General features: G+C 40.5%; 1 long non-coding RNA gene across 1 annotated transcript in view; it reads right to left on the bottom strand.

Annotated features, from left to right (window-relative positions):
• Positions 1–1,874: 1,874 nt before the first annotated feature.
• The window catches only part of LOC140741588 (uncharacterized), a 52,336-nt gene continuing 43,708 nt past the window's right edge, over positions 1,875–10,502 (bottom strand). Inside the window, exon 4 of the long non-coding RNA XR_012102084.1 lies at positions 1,875–2,073. This is a non-coding gene — a long non-coding RNA (uncharacterized lncRNA). The remainder of the gene's footprint in view (positions 2,074–10,502) is intronic.

Here is a 10,502-nt window from a genome sequence, read left to right as displayed (position 1 = left end):
TATTGGGATGGTAGATTGATATGGTGTGAGGTTGAGCAGCCTTGAGAGATTCATTCTGTGTAGCAGTTAGCATAACTGTATTACAGCGCTAGCGACCCAGGTTCAACTCTGCCACTGTCTATAAGGAATTTGTAAATTCTCCCTGTGATCATGTGGGTTTCCACCCAGTACCCCATTTTCATCCTACATTCCAAAGATGTAGAGGTTAGTAAATTGGTCACATGGGTGTAATTGGGTGGTGCAGGCTCGTTGGACCTAAAGGGCCTGTTACCATACAGAATCACTAATAAAAAAATTAGAATTCCAGCATCTATTTAAAGACTATAAGACTATAAGATATAGGAGAAGAAGTAGGCCATTCGGCCCATCAAGTCTGCTCCACCATTCAATCATGGGCTGATCCAATTCTTCTAGTCATCCCCACTCCCCTGCCGTCTTCCCATACCCTTTGATGCCCTGGCTATTCAAGAACCTATCTATCTCTGCCTTAAATGACTTGGCCTGTACAGGCGCTCATGGCAACAAATTCCACAGATTTACCACCCTCTTACTAAAGTAATTTCTCCACATCTCTGTTTTAAATGGATGTTCTTCAATCCTGAAGTCATGCTCTCTTGTCCTAGATTCCCCTACCATGGGAAATAACTTTGCCATATCTAATCTGGTCAGGCTTTTTAACAGTTGGAATGTTTCTAGGAGATCTCCCCTCATTCTCCTGAACTCCAGGGAATACAACCCAAGAGCGTGAAGTCGCTTGTGTGTCCTCTTTGTGGTAGCTTGAAGTGCGAACGCCCTAAATACACTTCTTATATTCTTGTATCCTGTTCACCACAGCTACTCAACTAAATCAGGCAGCACTCAATTCAAAATCCAGGTTCAAGAATCCACCATTTGCTGAAAAAATAGATTAATGCAAGAGATTCTAAGATGCTGGAAATCCAGAGTTACACAAACAAAATGGTGGAGGAACTCAGCAGGCCAGGCAGCATCTATGGAGAGGAATAAACAGTCATGTCTTGGGGTGAGATCATTCATTAGAACAATGCATGAAGGGTCTTGGCCCAAAATGGCAACTATTTATTCCTCCTCATAGAGGCTGCCTGACCTACTGATCGCCTCCAGCATGTTTTGAGTGTTACTCTGAAAAAACAAGTTTTTTTATTTTAAAACATTACTGTATTATTTTTTACAAATACATTTAACAGCTATTATTATAATGAATGTTTGCAGGTTAAAAGGATTTGCTAAAAACTCTGGTCAATACAGCTCTAATAAAACTGTACAAGCAAAAACTTAGTCCACCTATTGATTGCCCTGATGACTGATGTACAGAAATGAAGCTGTTACAGAGGTTCTGGCTATAGAGTGTCTGAAGTGACTTCCCTGAAAACAAAACTAAAGAATTGAAAACATGTTTCTTCTATCAGGCTCTGTTCGTTAGTCCTGCTTCATATCAGCTGGCGACCTTGATCACAATTATGATAACTAACAAACTGTCAAATCAAAAGGAAAAGATTGAGGAAATTAGCTCCCAACAGAGTTACAAACAGCAAGGGTGAAATAGAACAATGGCAACTTTTATGAAAGGCCCTGTGATATTTTGAAGCTGCCCTATCGGGATTCTGCCCATAGGATGTAATTGTGTAGTCTGAACTTTGGAATCTGGTCCCTGAATCAGCTTGAAAAGGAATGAGTACAGACAAGGCCAGAGATGGAAAGATGGAAGAAGCTGGCAAAGTAAATGAACAGGGAGCTCTGCTCTGAATCATGCATTAACTGGCTCATCCTGACTATTTCCTCAGTGCCTGCAGATGAACCTGGACACAGTATGGTAAAAAATTAAGTAAGGCAGCCGAGCGTGTCTGATACAACAGCAGCACAGCATGATTTACAAGCAGTTCCTCGATCTAGCTTAGCCTGAGGGCCAAATATAGGTAATGTATTTGAAAAGTCAGCAAGAGGCACCCTGCACCATGGTGCAGTGTATATTAAAGCAATGCATTATTTTGAGAAAGCAGTCCTTTTCCATTCTGTGGCACAGTTTGCAATCTTCTCCATCTGCTTCTGCCTGACCTGTGAAAATATAAAAAGAACACAAAGCCATGCTCTGTTAACAACAATGCCTCAACCAATTAACTTGCTGTATTAAACCAACAGCTTCTGAGTGTGACTAAGAGTAACTGGCTCCAAATGACATCTCTTTGGTGTGAGCTCGTCCATAATTAAATTACAGTGAAAATTTGGAGCCTATTTGCTATAATCTTCTTGTATTGAAGGGAATGGGGAGCGGGTGCACGGTAGTGTAGAGGTTAGTGTAACATTTTACAGCGGCAAACTGTAAGATCGGGGTTCGATTCCCATCGCTGTCTGAAAGGTGTTGGCACGTTCTCCCATGACCACATGGGTTTTGTCCGGCACTCTAGTTTCCTCCTACATTGCAAAGATGTATGGTTCAGGGTTAGTGAGTTGTGGGCATTCAGTGTTGGCACTGGAAGCATGGCAACAACGGAGGGCTGCCCAGCAATATCCTCCTCACTGTAGGCTTTGATGTATGTGACAAGTAAAGCTAATCGTTTAATCATTCTGTTCAGTTTATTACCCTTATCTCTTGCCACATCTCTGCTCATTTTCCCCTTTTCTGATATTAGCCAGTTCCCATTTCAATGTAATGTGCACTTCAGAACATAACAATTAGTTGAGACAAAAAAAAAGCTTCCCACCTCTCCTCTAAATTTTCTGCCAATTATCATCAATCAACAAAATTGTGGACAACTTTCTGTAACTTTAAGAGGTCAGCGTTCGTCCATGCAGTGCCTCCACTCCATCAGGAAATGAGAGCTGGTGATTCAACCTCAAGGATGAGTAATGTCATGTGAAGGATATTTGGATTCATCACTGGCCATGTTTAATTGCTATGGAAGCGCAATCATCTAAACAAACAGAATGTCTGAGCTGTGATGGTTTTTTTCAAGACTATTTTAAAAAATTAACTTTAATTGTCATATGTACTTCGGAACACGGTGAAATACGTCAAATCAAATCAGTGCAGGTTGTGTTGAGCAGCATGTAAGTGTCACCGCGTTTCCGGCACCAACATAGCACGTCCACAACTCACTAACCCTAACCTGGACTGTGGGAGGAAACTGGAGCATGAGGACGTAACACACACATGATTACAGGGAGAACGTATAAGCTCCTTACAGACAGCAGCAGGAATCATGCCCCGATGGGTAATCGCTGGCACCGTGAAACACAAAGATCGATACTACCATGCCACCACCAGTGAGCTGAGTCTGATATCACTGTGTTGTATTGTGCCGTGTTTTGTTTGCACTTTCTATATTAAATTCAATTAGTCACTGAGCCCAATGAGAACTGAAATTGGTGCTAAGAAGAGTCATGAGACTGGGGCCTGGTGTCAGCTGGAAAGGTTATAGAGAAAGGTTTAGTTAAATAGTTAAGGCAAAGTAGAGGTAAATAGAGTAGAGATATGTATAACATGGTCATGTGAGATTTGGACCATTGCTTGTGTAGAAAAGGAACACCAACATAGCATGTTTGGGCCAAGTAGCTTCCATCTGTGTTGTATTTTCTACACGACATAAAGAAAACTCGACAGTGAACAAATAAAACACCATAAGACATAGGAGCAGATTTAGGTCATTTGGCCCATCAAGTCTGCTCTGCCATTTCATCATGGCTGCTTTATTTTCCTTTTCAACTCATTCCCCTGCCTTCTCCCTATACCCTCTGATGCCCTTACTAATCAAGAACTTATTAATTTCCACTTTAGATATACTCAATCACTTGGCCTCCACAGCCATCTATGGCAATGAATTCCACAGATTCACCACCCTCTGGCTAAAGAAATTCCTTTTCATTTCTGTTCTCAAGGGACATCCTTCCATTCTGAGGCTGTGCCCTCTGGTCCTAGATTCCCTCACTATAGGAAACATCTTCTCTAAGTCCACTCTATCTGGACCTTTCAATATTCAATAAGTTTCATTAAGATTCCCCCCCCCCCCATTCTTCTAAACTCCAGCTGGAACAGGCCCAGAGCCGTCAAACACTCCTCATTTGTTAACCCTTTCATTCTTGAGATCATTCTTGTAAACTTCCTCTGGACCCTCCCTAATACCAGCACACTCTTTCTGGTGTCCAAAACTGCTTACAATACTCCAAATATTGTCTAGCCAATACCTTATAAACCCTCGGTATTATGTCCTTGCTCTTGCATTCTAGTCCTCTTGAAATTAATACTAACATCCCTCCTATCCCCTCCCTCTATCTGCTTCTATCTGCCCAAGTTTCTCTCTCCATTTGGTTGGAAGGAGCAAGTCACCAACCAATCCCAACGGTGGCAAAATCTTCATCAAGCAAACCCTACTTTGACGATGAACACTTTGTCCTCAAAACCAAAGGGGACAGAAGGAATCTCTGGCCAGCAGCTTCTCTCTCCTCTCACATGAAAATATTTTCAGTTTATGCAAATATATTTGTGGGTCATGGATTAGATTACCAAGCTGTTTCACCACAGATCAGAGATCATCTTCAGGTTGATAGGCCACTCCCAACAACAATGCTGATGTAAGTTTGCTGTGTATCACAGTACATTTACTTTCCTCCTGACCAATAGCCAAATTGTTTCTTGTGGTAACTTCTACTTTACAAAAAGACCACTCGACAACTTGATGGCCAAAAGAGCATCTTTATCTGGGACGGCAAATGATATTTACAATACAGAGGCTTCCAGGTACCTCGTGCGGCATGGGTGGAGGAACTATATACAATGCATACTGGGAGTAAAAAGAGCGGAAGTAAAGACCCCGCCAACCCCGGATCCCGCCTCTTGCTACCAACAGCTTCCCGATTAGTATTAACTTACTTTTAATAATACTCACATTACAACATTTCTCATAGAATTCAGACTCGGGCAAGTGTTCCTCACTAAACTGCCCCTGATATTCTACTTGAAATGTTACAGGCCCAGTTTTAAGGTCAGAATCATCCAAATGTTTAAGGAATTCAGGAAAAGCTCCTCATATGCCTTGAAGTAGTTATGTAACTAAATGTTATAACAACTCATGGAACACATTCCATCAAGATTTGGTGACTCCCCTCCCCCTCTGTCAGAGAGAACAGGAAAATAAAGTGTTTGAAGAACTCCAAGGTTACGTCAACATTGGCTTCAGCTTTCAGGAACATATTATTTGGTGGCAATGTGAGTCCAGTAGCACACAGTGCCACTGGAGATCTGGATGCCATGTTGATTAAATTATAACACTGCGGATAGACTTGTGCTTGCTAGCAATAGTATACAAAGTAAATGTATTGTCCAGGAAAAACACTCATCATCCAACACCACTTGCTTCAATTGGATTCCTCACAGTTTCAAAATAATACTTGAAATGCAAATTAGATATGAAAAAAAAACGAAGTGGATCTGGTATATAATCAAAGGCAGTGTCTCCTTATAGACATGTCAAACAATGCTTGTAACTGGAAAGCTTACAATGGAACAAACACTAAAAATTGAAAGATCTGGGCTTATTTATTTTTATTTAGAAACACCGCACGGAACAGGCCCTTTTGGCCCAATGAGCCTCACTGCCCAGTAACCCACCTATTTAACATTAGCCTAATCACAGGACAATTAAAATACCAATTAACCTACGTACTAACCAGTGCATCTTTGGACTATGGGAGGAAACAGGTGCACCCAGAGGAATCCCACACAGTCACAGGGAGAACATACAAACTCCTTACAGATGACGCCAAACTCAGACACCTCGAGCTATAATAGTGTTGTGTTGGCAGTCAGAGTAGTGAATTTATAACAGGAAGAATCTAAGCAGTCAAATATTCACAACCATTAACTGTCTATGAGATCTGAGGCTTTATTTATAGCTTGCTTTTAAATTTCCTACAAATTCTGTGTGCTTTCTTCAAATATTGAAACATGCCAATAGATTACATCTTCCTGCTATTTTGGGAAAGGTTAAACTTGTTTCAAACAAATGAAATGGGAGATGCACTCCAAGTCATTGCATAACACAACTAAGGAGACCATTTGGCTGATTGTGCCTCTGGCAGCACTATCGATTTGGTTCAGAGTCCCAGTCTTCTTCACAATACTTCGTGGAGAGATAATAAACCCTTTTTAGAAGGTTACCACTGAATCTACCTCTGCTACGATAGCAAACAAAAGAAACTTTAGATTCAACATCAACATCAACTTTATAGCACATCCCGTGCTATCATTTTAGCCCTGTGCTGTTTCAAATTAAGCTTGCTTGAGAGGGTTTCTGCTTATTTAGTTGAAATTTACTTTATCTTTGAGAATGTTTGTCTTGAAGAATAACAATTTAAAACACAGTGTGCAGGACTATGACATACATCTTATGGACTACGTCACTGACACAATGGATCTTGCTTATTTCTGAATGCTTCTGTATAACTTGACACTGATTTTGTGATCCACAAGTGTATCCAGACACGTCACGCTGATTGTTCAGTTCTGTACTGATAATACAGATCTTATTGCTACTTCATTCTTTCTTTGGTCACCCACTTGGTGATGTTCAAAATCATAAACTGGACCCCATATCCTCTGATCATGTCCTATCAAACACAAGTCATATGCTAACCACGGAGTAACCACGGCTCACTCTACTTTTTCTCAACGACTTGACATAATTTCCCTGTGGCAACTTCCAATTTCCCACCTAATTTTCCTAATCCATTTCTTTGAGTGCATCGATTTGTGCAGGTCTCTTCCTGAGCAATTTGAAATAGTTAAATAAGCAAGATTTTCTTAAAGCAAGGAAATGACTGCTAAATTAGTGCAGGCAAGAATTCATACGAAACTATTAAACACTGCTAAAAATAACAAAGAGAAAATTAAGGATATTAATATCAATTATTTCAGGATTGCACAGTTTTAGCCTAAAGGTCAATGCCTACAGCAAACTGAATTGGACCAGGCTAGCTTTCTTTAAAGTTAATGGCTGATTTCATTTTCTCAGTCCATTGAAACAGCGTTGCATTGTCCCACCTGCCCTTCGAATATTCATAGCAATTTTATGCAGGCCCTCAGTATTTCCAAGTTCACTACAGCTGTGATCCAAGCTTAAATTTGTCCTGGTAGAATGTGCCGTGGTTTGGCTGAAAATAATTAGGAATTTTCAAATGGAATTGATCTGCCGAGCTAAACAAGTGACTTAATGCCTTAATGATGTGTTGTTTGGGGTCTCTTATAAAAAGAGTTTAGCTAGCAAGACATCTCTGAGTCCTAATTTAACAGACTGGAATTTGTGGAAATTGATGAACAAGAATAAATGCATTGATGCTTGCAATTCAAATAAATCTGACAATTTTAATTGGATCTTGTCACACTTCTCACACTCAGCCATGAATCTTCTTCATTGGCAATAATTAGTCCAATTAAATGGGAGTGATTCCATATTAATGGCTGCCTTATATTTTGACAGCCCTGACACCAGGCATTTGTCAGTAGTTTATCTGTACAAGGGCTAGGAAACAGTGGTCAACACAAGATAAAGGCCATAGACATTTATGTTATTCAGCCTTTGTCAAAAGAGAAAAGTTTCCAGTGAGTATTCATCATTGGAGTAACAACTTAAAACACATGTCAAGAGGGAATAAAGAGGTGTTATTGTTGATCTTTATTATTTCTTCACACTACACAATAAGATTGAATTGCCCTACCACCAAAGAAAAGACATTTTTGTTCTATTCTTACATTGGCTGAAGAAAAGAAGCAATTATTTCCAGGATGGGAGCTTTGAAGAAAATGAGGCCACTAGGTTTTGCTACCTGGTGTCTGACAATTGTAATTAACATGGTGATCCATATCCTGAAAGGGAAGGACAATATTCTTTGTCACTAATAGTTACCCATTTCATTATGAGGAGAGTCTGTCATTGGGACTTTTTAACTATTGCTGCAATACCTTCAAGCTTCCTGTGTGCAAAGGACATTTCGAGCAGAGAAGTAGTATGCTGCTAATGCTATTTGCTACCAATGGCCACGAAGTATTAAATATTTAACTCGAGCATTTGAAATTCTGAGTTTGGACTCTTCTTCTATAAATGCTTTCAATAGTAGAATGTAGAACATCAAACAGTACAGCACATGCCATTGGGCCCATAATGTTGTGCCAATCTTAATACCAATTTGTGCTAAATGTCCTCATGTGTATCAACCATATCCCTCCATTCCCTTCATATTTCTGTGTCTATCTAAAATCCTCTCAATCTCCACTAAACTACCTGCTTCAACTTCTACTCTGGGAACCTATTCCAGCCACATACTTACTACTCTCTAAGTAAAAAAAAACTTACCTCTCACATCATCTTTATACTTCCCCCTCAGATCTTAAAAGCATGTCCTCGAAGTGTTTGGGGAAAAGATTCTGACTATCTATGCCTCTCAGAATTTTAAAAACCTCTACCATGTCTCCATTCAGCCTCCAAATCTCAGTTTGGCCAACTTTTCATTGCAGCTCATCCCTTCTAATCCAGGTAAAGCTCTTCCACACCCTGTCCACAGTCTCCACATCCTTCCCATAATGGGACACCAGAACTGCACACAATACTCCATATAGCTGCAGCATGACTTCCTTACTGTTATACTCCGACCAATGAAGACAAGCCTGCTGTGCAGTTTCTTTTCTACCTTATCCACTTGCATAGCCACTTTCAGTGAACTATAGACCTGCACCCCAAAATCGCTCTGGCCCTCAGTGCTGTTAAGGGCCCTATCAGAATCAGGTTTTTTATATGTCGTGAATTTTGTTGTTTTGCAATACATAATAAATTACTATAAGTTACAATGAGGAATTTTGCACTACTCATTTTTATGTATTCCTTATTGTAATTTATAGTAATTTATTATGTATTGCACTGCACTGCTGCTGCAAAACAACAAAATTCACGACATATAATAAACCTGATTCTGATAGGGCCCTTAACAGCATTAGGTCCAGATAGAGCAAAATAATGAGGTGATGTTCATGGGTTCAATGTCCGTTCAGAAATCTGATGGTGGAGGGGAAGAAGCTGCTCCTAAAACATTAAATGGGTGTCTTCAGGCTTCTGTTCATCCTCCCTGGTGGTAATAATAAGAAGAGGGTATATCCTAGATGGTGAGGGTCCTTGATGATGGATGTTGCCTTCTTGAAGCAATGCCTTTTGAAGATGTCCTCGATGGTGAGGAGGCTAGTGCCCATGATGGAGATGGCTGAGCTTTGCAACCCTCCACAGCTTTTTCCAATCCTGTGGATTGGTGCCCCCATATCAGACAGTGATGCAACTAGTCAGGGGGTAGGTTCAAGGGGGATGTGATGGGTAAGTCAGAGAGTTATAGATGCCTGAAATGGGCTGCCTGGTATGGTGTTGGAGGCAAATGTATTAGAGGCTTTTAAGAGATGTTTGGATAGGCACATGAATATAAGGAAGATGGAGAGATATGGACATGGTGTAGGTAGGAGGGATTAGTATTTGGGTGTTTTTGATTTGCTTTTTAGCCGGTTCAGCACAACATTATGGGCTGAATGGCCTGTTCCTGTGCTGTACTGTTCTATGTTCTAAACTGACACACCCTGGGGTACAGTTCCATCGACATCTTCTGCATTCTGGTACTTTGTCCATATAACTATCCTGTTAGTTTAGCCCAGATGATGGGGAGATGATTTTAATGTAACAAACCTGGTTGAAATCCACAGATGTGTGGCTTATGTTAGCACAAAGTCAGGTATACCTCAGAGTCTTCTCTTATGCGCTCTAAAATATTGATAGTTGGTAATTTATACTATCAAAGATACTTTATATGAGTAATTTATATTGTGTAAAGCAGTGGAGTGGAGACAGGTAGACCTATCAAGTTCTCCTCAAAAGAAGCATCACCGGTTAACAGTCAGAGCGGGACATCTGGAACATTCTTCTACTCAGCACAGAAGCACGTAGAACAAGCAGATAGACAAGTGGTCTGGCTAGTGCTAATTTAACTCAGCAAATTACTATGGGTGGCAAGAAGCGTAGTAGTTAGCACAATCGCTAGCTGTAAGATCAAGGTACAATCCCTGCTGCAGCCTGTAAGGAGCTTGACTATTCTCCCAGGATCGCAAGGGTTTCTTCCGGGTTCTCTGGTTTCCTCCCACATTCCAAAGTTAAGGTTAGTGAGTTGTGGGCACACTATGTTGGTGTAGGAGGCATGGTGACATTTGTGGACTGCCTAGCACAACGTTTGCTGATTCGATTTGAAGCAAATGACACATTTCATGGTATGTTTCAATATTTCAATGTACATGTGACAAATGAAACTAATCTTTTAAAACTTTTTTCCTTTACAATAGCTGTAATTTGTGTCTAACCTGATCATAACATGAACAATCACAAACAAGAGAAAATCTTCAAATGGTGGAAATCTGAGCAACTCACACAATATGCTGGAGGAACTCAGCAGGCCAGGCAGCATCAATG

Source organism: Hemitrygon akajei, chromosome 18 (genome assembly GCF_048418815.1).
Source record: "Hemitrygon akajei chromosome 18, sHemAka1.3, whole genome shotgun sequence".
Taxonomy (NCBI): Eukaryota; Metazoa; Chordata; class Chondrichthyes; order Myliobatiformes; family Dasyatidae; genus Hemitrygon; species Hemitrygon akajei.
This window is presented reverse-complemented; position numbering and strand designations above follow the sequence as displayed.